Consider the following 15,818-nt stretch of genomic DNA (forward strand, 5'->3'; position numbering starts at 1 on the left):
GCCGCTGCCGCTCCGGCCGCCCCGCCGGGCGCGGGGAAAGAGACGAGCAGCACCGAGGAGAGGTCGGCTCGCCCCCCCCCCCCGCCGGACCCCCGGGACCGAGGGCCGGGTCCGCCCCCAGCGCCGCTCGGCCGCCATACTGCGGGGCAACCCAAACTTCTTACACACGGGCACCAACTCCTCCTCCCGCTCCTACTCTTCTCGGCGCCTCCGCCCTGCCTCCGCCCTGCCTCCGCCGACGCGGGGAGGAGGGGGCTACGTAGGCCCAACCCCAGCCGCGGGGAAGGCGCCGAGGCGGGCGGGGGCCGTGCGAGGCGAGCGCCGCAGCCCCCCGCAGGTAGGAGCGCGCGGCGGGGCGGGCTCTGCGCCGGCCGGAGGAGGAGGAGACGGCGGCGAGGGGAGGGCGGAGGGGTCAGGAGGCGGCGGTGAGGGGGTGGTCGGCACTGGAGCAGCGACTGTTCGTGCCCGCCACGCCTTCTCCCGCTGAGGTGGGTGCGGGGGTGGGGGACTCGGCGTGGGGGGGAGGGGGGGCGGGCGGCGCGGCCGCTCTAAGGAGCGCAGTCGGTCCTGCCGCCTGACGGGGTCCGGGCCGCCGCCGGGTTCGGGCGGGGGGCGAGGGCGCTGGCAGCTGCCGCCTGCGACGCGGCCGTAGAGAGACGGAGAGGAGGAGCCTTCAGCAGCAGCAAATGAGCGAGGGCTGCCAGGTTTATAAATCTGCTTTTCCTCCCACCGTCCCCGAGCCCCGCTGAGTCCGGCGGGAGTAACCGCTCGACCGCCGGCTGCGGCTTCGCCAGGTGCGTGCCCGGGGCGGCGGTCAGGCCTCCGCCACCAGTGCTGGCCGCACCTGCCGCCGAGACGGGGCCGGGGGTTGCGCCCGAGGGTGGTGAGGACGGATGCGAGGCGTTTTCGCCCGGCTGAGAAGCGGTCGGTTTCCAAGGGCCAGCCGCCCAGGTTGCCAGGAGTGTCCGGACGTTTCGGGGAGGCCGCTGTCTGCTCGGAGCCGCCGTCCCTCATTCAGCGAAGAGCGGGACGCGGTACTGGGAGCTTGCTCTCGGGTAACCGGCTGCATGTGTTCTGAAGAGCTGATACGTGCTGTTTTATTTTTCAGCTGTCAGGAGAGTTTCGGTGAGATCTCCACAGAGGTGCCGAATTTGCAAGGTACTGGTGAAGAGAGTTTTCTGTCCTCAGTTGCCCCTCAGCTAATTCTGAGGGGATGCCTTCACTGCTTCCTGGAGGTGTGGGTTGGTGAGTGGTATTTTCCGCGTATACAGAACTACGCATCATGGGCGTTTAGTGGGGAAGGGTTGAGTGGATAAGTGCAGCCGTGATAACTTCATTGTTGCAGCTCTTTTCTATTACGTGACTGCCTTTAGCAGGGAGGGGAACAGTAGCTTGATCCTTCCCTGGTGTGGGAGGGAACCTGATGGATCTGTAGGTTGACGGGATTTTTCAAGTCTGCTTTTTGGTTTAATGCTGAAGCATTAAGCATTAATGTATCTAAGTTCATGTCTTTATTATCATGTGCCTTTTGTGGGGCGTTACTTCGGCTGAAAAATGTGAAACATCACCTCTAAGTTTATAGCACCCGGATATTTCTAGTAGCTCTGGAAATTAGTAATAAAGCCTGATTTTTAAAGAAAATTAAAATTCCTACAGTAATTAGCGCACGGCTGTTGACTGCTTTGTGCCCATCAGGCTCAGAAATAGCTACTGATCTCATACTCCCGTTTAGATACCTGTATGGAGGTTTTGTTAGTGAACTGTTTAATGGCTTCTTTTATTAGGAGTGTGAGCTCAGGCAGTTACGCAAGTGCGCCTAAAGGAAGCTATGCTGGCTGCATGGATGGTGAATGTGGAGGCCGAGGCGGAGTGGGAGTATCATTTACAAACTGAGTTTGAAAGGGGCATTGTCAGAGAGAACTGAGTGGCTGGCGTCAGGTGAAACACTGTATGTACCATGTTCCTTGCTGTGCAGAGAAGGGAGAGCGTTAGTACCGTCTGCTGCCTGGGTTGAGCAGGCTGTGTATGGATGGCCACTCATCATTCTTTCCGGTAGCAGAGATGAGGTATAGGTGACTTTCTTCCTGCTGAAAGCGAATGAGTGGCATGAGAATGTGTTACTGCATGTATATTCTTAAAGGAAAAAAAAAAAAAAGGCAAAAAAAAAAGCTTTGTAAATGGGGAGCTGGATTGACAGATGAAGTCTATCTTTACTATGATCTCTTAGATTGTAGAGGAAGTATTTCACCATCTCTCCCCCCTCCCCTGAAGTAGTTACTTTATATACCTTTTTCGGTGGTCAAGGATTGCTGTAGCATCTGCTGACAAAAGCTGCTTGCATTCATACCTGCAAAAATAGGTCTACAGCTGTTTTTGAAATGTCTCTCTCTCTTTTTTTTTTTTTTTTTTTAAGAAACAAAACCTATTGTAGCTAATGGGTAGGGCGGTAGCTACTTCCACAACGCATGGAGTGTTTGGTGTGAATGGTTCTATTTCAAAATTGTAACACTGATTCATAGGTTTTTCTGGACACTCTAAGTACAGGTGTGCCCACAAACTTAATTTAGTGTGCTGTGTTACTATCTCTTTGCTGGTATTTTGTTTCAGTCCCCTTTCCTCCCCCCACCTCCACTCCTGCATGAACAGCTATTACACTGAACACTCGATAACCTTTTTTGTTAAGCTTGCATGAATACAGCAAGGTTATCCCTGCCAAAATATCTGGATTTATACCACTAAGAGGTCCTACAAGAAGGAGAGAGGTTCTGGATGCCCTGGCGTATCCCATATTGGCCTGCCTCGTGAACGGCTAAGCTTGAGAGTTCCCTGCTTCGTGCAGCCTTCTGCTGGGGAGGAGCTGGAGAACTCGGGAGGAGCTGTCGTCTTCTGAAGGCCACTTGGGTAGAGTTGAAATCTGTGCTGTGCTTGCTCTGCTGTGCACTCTTGCCCTCTCACCCAACTGTCTTAGGGGGTGTGTGCCAAATGAATATTCTCGTTTTCAAATATATTTTCTTAGTTGTTTTTTTGCAGTGAAGCAAGTGGGAGGTCTCTTTCAGTCATGTCAAAATTAATTCTTGTTCTGGACTGCTGGTATAGATGTAATACTTGCATATGCCACCTAGTTTGTGAAAGAAGTTGGCTAAGTTGATAGGCGGTTGTGCCATAATGTGATTTTTAAGGATGACTTTTCAAAATGAGACTCTAGATCAGTAGAAATAAAATCTTGGAGCATTTCTATCATAGTTATGTTATCTTTGAACTCCACCAATTGTTTTGTTTTAGTTCTGGTTTTCTTCAGGAAAAAGGGAATCTCAAGCCAGTTGTTGCAGGGATTTTGTAGATAACAAGAATATAAAGTATTTCCCCTGAATGTTCAGAGGTGAAGTTTCTTATCCCAGGTTTTGCTGTGCAAAGGTAATGAAATAATTCCCAAAGTTGACTAACATGTCTTGTAAGCCTCCAGTGCTTCAAAGTGTTGGATCTTCTTGGATTCATATTCTGTGATTTAAATGAGTTGAAAAGTAGTTTGGAAGGTATATGACCATGAAAGCATTATTCATGAATGGGTGGTGATTTACTATGCTTCTTATTAAACTAAAAATCAAGTACTTGTAGACATGCCTGAGACAATATTTCATAGTGTTTTAAATTCTGGGTAGCATGTGAGAATAAGATTGGAGATTTAAAGATGACAACAAAAACAAGCGAAACAGATAGTAAACTTTCACTGCGGTAATATTAAACAATTTGGTGGGTAGTGTTCTCTTTTGTGCCCTATACTCTTTTGCTGTATACTGTGTTAATTAATTGAAGGAAGGTGTGCTCAGTTGGGAACCTGCATAATAAACGAGGAGTTGGGAACTGTTTTTGACTTTTTGTTTGGTTGCTCTTTCTCTGAAGTATTCAGCCTCCTTTTTTCTAACTAGTCATTTCTCTGATGGTAAAGCAGTGTTTTATAACGGTTTCTTCATCTGGCTTTGCATAGTAGTCCTGTGCTTGAGTGTCTAGGTAGATAGGAAAAAGAAGTGTACTGAAGAGAATGAGAAAAGTCCCACTTAACTTTGTGTCTTGATCTTGGAAGCTGAAGTTACTGGAGCATTGCTTTTCAGTGGAGCATACAACTGGTTGAATACGAAAAGGAGCTTGGGAATGCCAAAAGGCCCTGCTACAACTTCCATTTGCAGTTAACTTGTCTGTGTTGATACAGCTGTGCAGGCTAGATGTGGAAGCTGTTTTAATTGTTTCCCTTCTGATATGAAGGTTTTGTCCTCCTTTCTTGGATTAATTAATGAAAGGAACCAAAAATTACTTTTTCTGTTCCCACAGCTCTTCAGCTACAAAGAAAAAAGTAGAACCTCCTATTTCAGACTAATGTGTGCTGTCGTCCTGGATTGGGAAGTTACAGATCTTGCTGTTCAGAACTGGATTAATGACATCTTACATTTAATTGTATTCTGGAAAAAAAGCTTTTATATTATTTTATCTGCCTGTAAAGTTCCAGGAATGCAAAGGCCTATTTAGCTTCTGGAGGGGCTGCTGCAGCCTATCTTCACCATGAAGGAGAATATTGCCTTCAGTAAGAGGTTTGTTGAGCTCCACTTCCAGCCAAGGGTGTATGAGAGCTGTTCTGCTTCCTCCTGCTTCCTCCTGCTCCCTGTAACACGAAGTTGTGGGGTAGCAATCTTCTGGATATGTCAGCATTTCTGAAAATGAAATGAATAAATATGCCAGAACTTACTTTTAGTCCATGTAGTGCTTTCTCTTTTTTTATGGTGTGATGGAGGAGGAAAAAAAGGCTTATATTGAGTGAAGGGGCATGAATGTTGTTTTCAGAACTGTGACTCTGAGGCTTTTGACACATCAAGTCTTTTAAAGCACCAAACAACAGCCTTTACTTCAAGAGTATGTTGTGCACCGAGGGGGGCAGTTCTTGTGGCCTGGGGGGGAACAAAGCAGATGACAAAATAATAAAAAACTGTGAACAGGTGAAAAAAAATAATAAAAATCTGTAGATGTAAGCGGGTAAGGAACTTAAGAACTTTTGTAAAGACTATACATATAGTTAATTGAAGACCATATATGGAGTTTAGAACCAGGTTTGTTGGTACAAGAAGTAGTGGATGCACTTTTTTGTCTTTCTCTGCTCTTCCACCTATTTTTTTTTTTTGTCTCTGTTCATGTACAGCAGTGAACTCATAATCCACTAGGCATTTTCTGCATTGATCCTCTTAAAAAATTAGTATTAGCCTATATATGAGGCAGGCTAAAGAGGCTTGAACACTGCTGCAAAATTAGTACCTGTTGGCTGCATTGCAAGGACAGGCAGGTTGCCTGTTTCTTTCACAGAGCCTGTTTGTGTGCTCCTCTGCAATGTTGTGCAGGCTGAGCAGATGTGTAGATAACAGAGCACTGTAATGGAAGTGACTTGGAAATATATGGAATTAGCAGACTGGGAAATTGTGACGAGATTAGTGCATCTGATTACTTCTCTGGGAGACAGAAAGGAATATGCAAAGCAGGGGAAGGCTTATGGAGGTGACCAGTTCTACTGGGAAAGCTGGGAGGATAGGAAAAACTTTTACAGACTTGGTTAGCTCTTTGCTGGTGTGCAACAGAGAGACCAAAGGTTGTCTGGAAGCTAAAGCAGGTCTGACAGAACTACAGCAAGGCGAGACAGTGGTGAGGCTGGTGCTCCCCGTGCCTGAGTAAAACCTCCAGGTCCACACAGATTCACTTGTATTGCAAATGGCAGAGCCAAGGAGTAGGGGGAAAAAATGCATGAAACATGATTAGAGTTCTTGCTTTGTTGAAGAGTAGTTTTCACGGCCAGGCTTTAGCAGTATTTCTGAGTTTTCTTCCTTCTCACAATGTAAAGCAGGCATTCTTCTTGCCCCAAATAATTGATTTATAAGGATATGCTCAGTTGTGTGGGTTTTTTTTTTGATAAACAAATGATACTGTATGAACTTCGTCATTAAGTACACAAGGAGATGCACAGAAATGTGGAGGCTTTTTGTTTTTTACAGAATGTCTTTGTTCTCATTTCCAGAGAAAGAGGTAATGTGTTATGATTGTGTGTTACTAGAAAAACAATGCAGGATGTGGGGAAGAGACCTAGAGATGTGGAGGCTCTTGGTTTTGTGTTTGAATTCTCTCTCTGTAAATTTTATATGTTCTGGGGAGAATGGATCAATGAATACTTTTTAAAAAACAAAGTGCACATTAAACTTACATCTTAAATTGAGTCATTGAAGTTGTGCTTGTTGTTGGTTAGGTTTGTTTTAATTAAACTCATAACTCTGAAATACTTCAAAAGGAGCTGTTGTTTGTTTTGCTGAGTCAAAGTTTGTGTGAAGACATAGTTAATTCTGTAGTTATCTCCATAAAATGCATTACTTTTCTGGTTTGCAGATAATTTCTTGTGACAGTAGAAAAGACTAAACTAACAATTCCGTGTGGTGTTTGGGACTGTCATATGCACATGGATAACACTGGTTTGTTTGCTAGAATTACAGTAATTTGTAAGAATGTATGTTAATACAGTATTTTACAGATACTCTTCTCTGTGCTTTCACCTCATCTAGTAATGCTCGACTTTATTCAGAAGACATTCATTAAGTCACCTTTAAGAAATAAAATCCCAGCTGTTAATGCAAGCAGAACATTTGACTGTTCAGTAAAATCAGACGAGACTCCTTTTGTTTGTCTGAAGATGTAAGGAAGACAGTTTGTGGAAGGAGGAATCATTGGACCAACTGATACAATGACAGGCTTTGGGACAATCAATATTCTCTCAGCTTAATCTTATAAAATATTTATTGCCCTTCTTTCTGAGCCCCATCTTGGCTGTTCTCAGTAGACTGTAATTCATGCCAGGCGTTGCAGTGTAGGCCATGAGATATTGATGTGTCTAAATTTGTACTTGATTTGTATATGGTAAGAATTGTTTGCAAAGCATTTAAGAAGAGAAGAGTGGTCAGCGCACAGAAGTTAATAATCAGGGCCCTGGTCTTGCCATCAGGTTTGTGTGGGTGGAAGCTAGCTGAGGCTGGGCAAATGCCTGCAGAGGTTGCCATCTAATACAGGGACCTGCACAAGTATACTCTCCTGACCTGTCAAAAAAAAAATTATGACAAAAATCCAAACCAAACACCGCCCCCCCCCCCCCCCCCCCGACGGCAACAACAACAACAGAACTATCTAAACCAGCCAAAACCACTCGCACACAGCCCCCAGAAAACAAAAACCCCCAGAAACTAGCTTTAGTTGTCTGCAGACTTTAGGAGTCTGCTGGATGAATGCTATGCTCAGAGCTTTTCTTTTTTCATCATGTAAATCTGTCGTTTCTTTTCACAAAAAGTTCGTAAAATGGCCAGAGGCAAGAAATTCAGGCATTCCTGTTTCCACTCAGCAATTGCATGTAATTACTAAGGGTTTGCTAGAGGTGCGTATGTGCGTGCACACAGATCCCCATCTGTGTATGGTTGTAGATGTACCCCACCTGAAGTGTCCATTCCTCAGAAAGTTATTCATTGATCAGAGCTGTAAGTTTAAAGAAAGTAAGTACCTTTGATGGAATTAATACCCCTACCAAGAAAGCAAAAGAACAAAAACCCCTTGCAAAACCATTAAAAAGTGTCAGTATTTTGCTCAGTGGTAGGAATTTTGCTTTCCTGTTAAAATCTAGTCGTATTTAGATGAGAGAATGACTGCCTTTCTCTTCTCTTCTTTAAATTATTTGGATCATTGAAAATCTGCAATTATATGTTTAGATATGTTTAGAAATGTTTGGATGGAAATAGATTTACTGTTTAGTTGAATCTGACTTAGCTTTTACTTGGCATCAGTGAAATTGATAAACTGCTTTGAAAGGTCACTCTGATTATCTTCTAGGTGAGTGAGACTTAAAATGTCATTTAGCTTCTTTTGTATTGGAATTAATTGTGAAGGATTGTATGATGAATATGTGAGGCCTTTCCATAGACTTAAGAGCTTTTATCTCTACAATCTTCTCTCTCTAAAGAATTAAAAAGTAAAAGAACCATCCCATAGGTATACATTCACAGTATATTAGCTGTTTAAAATATTTGACTGGCTATTTTTAATGAGGGTGGATACTACTGAAAGCGTTTCTTTTTTCAAATATGTAGATAAATTTGTTCTAAATGTATGTTGAATCTTATCTTTTATGTGTCTAAGGGATTTATTACTGCAGTGTCAGAGGGTATGTGACACAAATCTCTAATACAAACACGTGACTGTGTAAATTAAATGTCTATATTGGCTCATGTGTGTATTAAGATGTTGATAAGAACACATTCTCAGATGGTTGAATTTGCGTCTTTGGAATTGATTTAAAATAGTAGTAATAAAGGCAAGTGTTTGCATTTGCCTTGAAGTGAGCCTCCTAAGTGCCTAAATTGATTGTGCATCAAATGGTACATGCCGATGTCCAGGAATTCCACTGAGGTTTTTAAGAACTTCTTTTTGTCTGTTTAGCACTGACGACCACCAGAGGTAAAAGTAACCATTTTTCAGAAGCTGTCTTCTGTTCTCTGATTTAGTTGTTGGCTTTTATTAGAGTTCTGTTCCTGTCGCTGCATGTCTCCCTCTGTTTTTCTTCACAGCTCTGCTTTCCATCTTCTGGAATAGGATGCTGATTTATTATGTGTCAGTTGCTTTGGAAAAAGAAATTTCTCAGCAGATTATGAAATGATGCTCTTGATCAGGTGAATCTGATGGCCTGTGCAACCTCTGTTTTCTGCTTAGTGTTTGCTGAGAAGGCAGTATACTTCGAAGATATATTTGCTGTAATGTGAGGAATGGTGCTGAAACAGGTTTGGGAGCATGTCCTGGGAGAATGGGCGAGTGCAGCAGAAAGTCAGTTGAGCCGGAGTAGGTGCTGTTTGTCTGTGGACGGTAAATGGAGTCAGCTGTGCTAATTTCTATGCAATAAATGGGCTTTAAGAGTCAAAGGTGCTAATGTGGCCCTGTCATTACAAGGTGGCCTACAGTGAAGGGAGCTTTGAGGTTCCCACAGAGAGATGTTGGCCTGCATATTTCCACGGCAACAGCCATCCCTTACACATTTTTAACCTTTGATTAAAGATACAGAAAGGAGGAGGAAACCTTTTAAAAATTACAAATGTATAGCTTTAACTAGATCTTTCCTTTTAACAATATCCCTTATTTACATTCCTTGGAGTGTGGAGATGTTATAAGAAATATAGCTGCCTGTCTTGGTTTGGGAAGACAGGTATTTGCCAGGTAAAATTACAATCAGAGGCTCTTTGGCAAAGATTTGGGAAATAGGAATAGCAGTTCTTTACTAGTATGTAATATAAAGTAAACAAACACAAAAAAACCTCCCCCCCCCACCAAACAACTACAGCATTAATGACAAACGACAACAGTACCAAGAACCTTGAGGGCTTTGTTTCACAAAACCCAGGGCAGTTTGGTTTCGGTGTCCCTGCAGGATTCTCGGAGCACCAAGCTGAAACAGTGGAAAAGTCCCGGGCTGGTAGCTGGGATGGCAGGGTGTCCCGGCAGGCAGGGGCAGGATGTCCTGGCAGCGCAGGGGGTGCAGGGTCACGCTGTAGCAAGAGGAGCAGCGCCGAAGAAAACCGAAGGAGAGGCAGGGCTTGGACTAGCTCCCCGCGGGTGGCCGGGAAAACTCCGGATTGAGGCCGAACCGGTGATAGTAGATTTCCCAGGACTGGATCTCTTTGGCCACAGTGAAACTCCTCCAGCCAGCAACAGCCGTTCTCCGCTCGGCGTGCTTTGCGGCGGCTGAGATCTTCGAGGAGCAGCAGACACGCGTCTCCCCGAACGCCGGAAAAAAAAAAAAAAAGCATGCAGCTGCCTCAAGCTTTGTCTTTTACCTGCGTTATCTCCCCCTTCCACCTTTGTCCACCTCTTTGTTTCAGTTAAGTACTCTCAAGTATCCAACACTTGGTTTCCTTGGTAACTTGTGGGGAAAAAATTCTTTAGAGAAAGAAGGAACAAACCTAACCCCCAACACTGCCCTTTCACCATTTGGTAGACCTCGAGATGACATTTGGGGGCATATGTGATGTTCTGGAGATGGCTGTTTAACTTTGATCATGGCTGTACTAACATTACTCCATCAATTTAGTTGTTATTTATTTACATTAGTGTATTTTGTATCAAAGTCACACTCAAAGTTTATTATGTAAGGGGATTTGTTACTCTGATAAAAGTGTTTGTGGAAAAAACACCTGATTCGCTGTTGAATAAGACTTATTTTCAAAGGGGAGGAACATGAGATAGCCTAAATTGTAGTTTCTTAAGCAGTTAGTTCTTAAGTTATAGTGGCTGTTGCACAAAAACCTTATGCTGGAGGGGAGAGCAAAGTATTCCTGCAGAAACTTCGGCTTGCTCTTGGCTTGAAAGCTATGTGGAAGGGCATATTTATGCTTGCTGCATCTTCACGTCTCTCCCTCCTTTACCCACCTCTGTGTTCTTGACAGTATTTTTCTTCATGCAGTGTTGGCCAGGTGTCAGGATTGTGAAAGGAGTATTTTCTGCCCAGGTTAGCTATTCTCACATATAATGCATCATGTTGCACTTCCTGGGAGTTTTTGTTACTGAAAAGCAGGAGAATTTTGCCACCCATCACTTTTCTTGGATCATCCTTGTGAGGAAATAGTGAATTACTTTCGTATTTCATGTTTATACTAGAAGAAGTTGAGCTGTAATACCAGAACTAATGCAGTGAGACTTTCAGAGAGGGATGAAACAAAACTCTTTCTTCTATGCCTTTACTTTGAGCAACTAGGCTTTCTCTTTGCTTTGGACTAATCAGTGCTGACTAGGTGAGGCCATTGCTGTCTTGGTGATGGAAAATGACAGGTGTTTTGTTGGGACTGCATGTAGAGTCTCTCCAGCATTTTGCCATCTTTTCTTTCAGAAGGAAGAGGTGTATAGATGCTACTAAACTTAGTGGTTGGTGATTGATAATTTAAATGGACAGAGTTGCCTAGGGTTGCCAAAACAGGGAGTTTCAGTGCTGCAGATGTATTGTTCCATCTGACTTGCTAAGGCTGAACAGACTCTGTGGTTACCAAGAGCCTCATGTACTGCTTCTGCCTTGATTGTGAAGCAAAGCACCCTTCATGCTGCTCTTGTACAGATCCCTAACGTTCCTTGAGAGAGCTTTTGGTACTGAAAGACCCTGTTGCTTACTGTGGAAAGTTCATAATGCTGGGATATTTAGAAGGATAGTTTCCATAAAAGAGATACGAAAAAGAAAACTTGAAGGAAAAGTTAGAAGGTATTGCAAACTACTTTTTTTCATTTTAGGCTGCAAAAAATATTGATACTGTTACTAATCCATGTAATTTTTTTATTAATTCTTGTGTATTGGGAATGATTTACAGTGACTATTGTGATATGTATAAGTATTTCTAATCACTCTGAAATAAGAGATAAGTGTTGTCTGCTTGGGATCTAAGTAAAAACAGAGAACAAGGGGTCTGTGTGACATCAGGACTGCATGTCACATGGACATAGTGGCATAGTTACAGCATTTCCATCCATTTCATGAATTAGAAAGGTGAGGTTTAGCACCTAGGTTTAGTCAGTGTGGATTTTTTTTTTAAGGAGACAGAGGATGAGGCATTGTTTTGGCAATTTTTGCTTTTAACCGGAGTTAAACAGATGCATTTTAAGGCCAAAGTAACATTTGGGTCAAGTTGCTTTACCACCTGAATGTAAGATGTTGTGCAAGTGAATATAGTTACATCCGTGCAAAGCTTGATGAATTGTCTTCTGAGAGAAGAGTGCTATCAGTAAAACACCAAAGTCACAACCCCCCCTCTCTGAAGATTTGTTCTGCCAGTTACCACCAGAGAAGAAAACTCTGCTGTTTTTGTCATCTTCTGCAGTGTGGCAGGAGAACATTCCTATAGCAGTTTTACAGTGCTGGTTAATTGGGGTAATGCTTGAGAGTAGAAAACATTATTTGTTAGCTAGCTTATCTGTCAATTACAGCTAAGATTCTAACCACTGTTTTAGGGTCCTGAAAACTTGTGTGCAAGCTTTGTAAGGGTTTGTGTCCTGTGTCACTAACAGAGTGTAAAACCGAGTAAGATCCAGACAAGTAACATTAGTTGTAACTGCCTAAAAGGAAGATAGAGATGCGTAGAGGTGGGAATCAAGTGGTCTAAAGGATACTGAAAGCATGTGTTGGAGTTTGAAGATGGGTACATAAAATGCAGAACAGACTCTGATGATCTGAACATGTGCTTCTGGTTGGAGAGGTGCTGTGGCAGCTCTGAGCCTGAGTGCTCAGACTGTGATGTTTGGGCAGTCTTTGGACAGTTCACCCTGATCCTGAAATGTCTGCCTGGAAAAGCTCAGCTGGAATAGATATGCATCTAAAAGATAATGCTGTAGCCTTTGTTCAGGATTTGCAGGTTTTTATGTTTGCTTCTGAAAAATGTTTAAATGATCTCACTAAGAAGAGCAGTGTGGATTTTTAATGTAGTACTTAGATTTCAGCCAGTAGTGCCATGAAAATGTTTGGTTAGATGTCCTTGCGGGATTGCTGCCGAGACTTCAAAATGTCTTTAGATGTCATCAAATGACTTCAGCAAGCTCTTTTGAGACCCTTCCTGAGGTGTTGAAAATCCTTTGTGGTTGCATGAGTTCAAGGTGTTCAAGCCTTGAGATTTAAGACTTTATAGAGTTGAAAATTGTAAATGTAGCTGAGATTCTGTATTTGGTTACTTAGGCAACATGCTATTAGTTCTTTTCTTTATACATTGCCACCTCTGTGAGTGCCCTTTGTTCAGACAGACGAACCTTTAGTTAGGGTCAAAATTAATCAAATATTAACAGTAAAGCCAAAAGCGTTTTTTTATAGGCCATACTATTTGAAGGTGGCTTATATTACGATTCTTGTGGGAAGCAAGAAAAAAATGAAGTTTTATTGCTGAGATATTAACAATAATAATGCAAATCAATTTTAGCATTCAAAGAGGGAAAGTAAAGTTTTGAGCCACTGTGTTTGTTTACGCAAGTCATTTTTTTTAAAATGCATTGATGGAACTGTTTGTACTGTCATGAGCCAGAACAATGTCAGGTGGGTACTGCATGTACTGGAACAAGCAACTTTAGTGTTTCCTGAATCGTTCTGAGTAGAGGAATGTGAAGGACAAAACTGTAATAAAAACAGATGATTATTGCTTTTCACTGAAAGAGAAAAGCTGTAGCTCAAATTCAGTTTAGTTTAACTTCTTGATGTTTCATTTCCTTTTTTCTCCAAAGGAGTTCATAAAAACATAGTTGATACATTGCTTTTGAAGACAAATATATTCCTTGGGACTTCAAAGTCAGGCTTCATTAAAATTAAAATCACTTTCATCTAAATTTTAATATCAGGCTGCTTAGAAATAGTTTTAATCTAAATCTTAGAGTGAAGCTGTGTAGATAGTTACAGTTGATTCAGTGTGTTTTTAGTGACTGGTGAATGTATCTTGTTATATAAATCAGGTTATTTATGTAGGTATTTCTAGTACCTAGGAAAAAGAAGTATTGCCTGTAAAGCTTGCTTTTCAGTTGCCTTAAATTCCTAATACTGTCATGTACAACAAATTACATGCATAGCTGTTTGTTCTTTTTGCATATTGGCACGGATTTTCCAGACTCATCGTGCCGAACCGGTAGTGGGATTCGTGCCAAAGGGTTAAGCGTATGGAGTAAGAGGCAAGGCATGCAATGTCCAGGACAGCAGCAGTAGTGTGATGATGGTCTTTTCTGGGGCTCTGTTATGATTTGTACAGTCTGTGTAGTAATTGTTTAAAACTTTGTATTAGTACTTTGAGTGCATGTGTTTGTGGCAGAGGCAGGAAGTGGGAAGATGGAAGCTGTTAACTTTTCATAAAATGCACAGCAAGCTGCAGAATTCATCAGAGGCTCTGTCGTGGCCCAGCTGTCAGCCAGTGAGTTACCCATAGGAGTAAAGTACTTGTGCTTGTTTTGGGGTTGAACTTTGTGGCAGGTGGAAATTGGAATTCACTAAAATAGCTGAGTGTTTACTGTGGTAATTGTGGTATGTGTCTGGACTTTGGCTGTAACCCCCTGCTCAGCTCTTTGGCAGGAGGACAGTGTGATCTGGTCCAAAGCCTGAGGTCAGCTGTTTAGGCTTTTACATCTCTGAGAGGCATGTGGAACAGCCTAGCTCTGAAACTGCTAAAGAAGAAACTGTGATAGCAGGAAGGATCAGTAATGAAGCTTCATGATTCTTCTTATGGCCATCTGCAGAGTTGAAAATATGTTGGTGAGATTCACTGTTCACTGAGTAATGGCTTTGTGGGGTCGTATAGACATCCATCATAGAGGAATACATTGATTTTTCAGGAAAGTGTTTCTAGTGTGAACAGGAAACACTTAAAAACCTGAGCTTTTCATTGGCACTTTGCTTCCAAGTCTAGCTCCTGTATGATGAAATACAGGAGTTTATTTACTTCTGAACTTGAATGTCTTAAACATTTGGCAAAACTTTCTTGTACTCAAGGTTTCTTTATCTGGTTACATTGCCACCATGTTTCTTCAAGTTTCTCAGGATGCCTTGATCATTTTCAGTATATAAAGCACTTAAGCTCTTCTTACTTTTGGATCTCCCAAAGCTAAGATTTCTTTCTCCATTTTCAGAACCTTTCTTTAATTCCTAATTGTATTTGTTTTTCAGAGTCTGTGTGAAAAGGTTGAAAGGTTTCTGTGTTACTGTGATGTGACATGAAGCAAGGTCAGTTTAATCTTTTGTAGTTGAGGAAAATGTGAACTTTAAAAAACATTCAGGAAACAGAGAAGAAATAAAGGTGATTTTTTGAGAGGTTGAGGAAGTGATTATGAAGGCTTCAGAAACTTTTCCAACAGTCAAACTGAGCCTGATAAAGTCAAATTAGGTAGTTCCCTTTATGTGGGAAAGAGGGACTTAGAGGTTGTGAAAGGATGGTGTTTGTTGCTTTCACAGTTAATGAGTTCCATTTTCTGCAAAAATCTAATGACTTTAGGCTCGAGTGTGATTGATGGCTTTATGGTAGTACTAGGGCTGTCATATTCCGGAGGCATTCGAGCACGTGTGTTAAGGGCTTATGGTATCTAAACACCAGTGGGAAACATGGTCAGTGTCAAATGAAGTTGACAGCATGGTTTGAAAGAAGAAAGTGAGCCTCATGGAAGGAGGAGAAGCAGTATTTTGAAAGGTAATTTGAGTTGTCTTGCTCCTTTGAGTCATTCAACTTTGCCTGTGGCTGTTTTATCCAAACGTACTTTCCAGGTAAGTCTTTCTGCAGAAGTGAATCCCAAGTGCTTGGCGGAGGGAAAGGTGGCAGTAGCAGTTAGTTTATTGAATATACAGCAAAATTAAAGGAGTGTGGGACAGGGGATATGAGCATCAGCCACATATCTGAGCTGTGTGGCACAGACATCAAGAGTGGATGGGTGGGAAGGGTGTGGAGTTGGGAAGGATGGAAAACTGGATAAAAAGAAAGAAGTATAGAATTTATGTGTTCTTACAGAAGGGGTGAATTTGGTGTCTCTTTGAGAAGGAGGATGAGAAGGATCATGTCCACATTTTCAAGCGGATGAGTCATGTGGAAGGAGAAGGCGACTTGCTCTGAAGAAATGCATCCATGCAATTTCTAGATGTTAATGTTTCATTGTGGAGTGTAACTGTAGTGTGTATTACTGACCTGATGAAAGTTGAAATATGTATTATTCTGATTCACATATTACCTTATTGGTATACCCACTGCAAGTATATTAACAAAGCCCATGGTCACATTTTT

The 15,818-nt window shown here is 42.4% G+C and overlaps 1 protein-coding gene across 10 annotated transcripts in view; it reads left to right on the forward strand.

The window, feature by feature from the left end:
- Positions 1 to 280: 280 nt before the first annotated feature.
- SEMA4D (semaphorin 4D) overlaps positions 281 to 15,818 on the forward strand; it is a 97,097-nt gene continuing 81,559 nt past the window's right edge. For 4 of the 10 annotated variants that reach the window (XM_066181654.1, XM_066181655.1, XM_066181644.1 and 1 more), the window contains exons 1-2: positions 452 to 488; positions 1,109 to 1,158. The gene's annotated coding sequence lies outside the window, so the exon portion shown is untranslated. Of the gene's footprint in view, positions 338 to 451; positions 489 to 753; positions 795 to 1,108; positions 1,246 to 15,818 lie in introns of those variants that run through there. The other 6 variants (XM_066181645.1, XM_066181647.1, XM_066181646.1 and 3 more) reach the window with 4 other exon arrangements.

The sequence above is a fragment of the Chamaea fasciata genome, unplaced genomic scaffold (genome assembly GCF_029207755.1).
Source record: "Chamaea fasciata isolate MVZ Bird 193981 ecotype frontalis unplaced genomic scaffold, bChaFas1.0.hap1 SCAF_4, whole genome shotgun sequence".
Taxonomy (NCBI): Eukaryota; Metazoa; Chordata; class Aves; order Passeriformes; family Sylviidae; genus Chamaea; species Chamaea fasciata.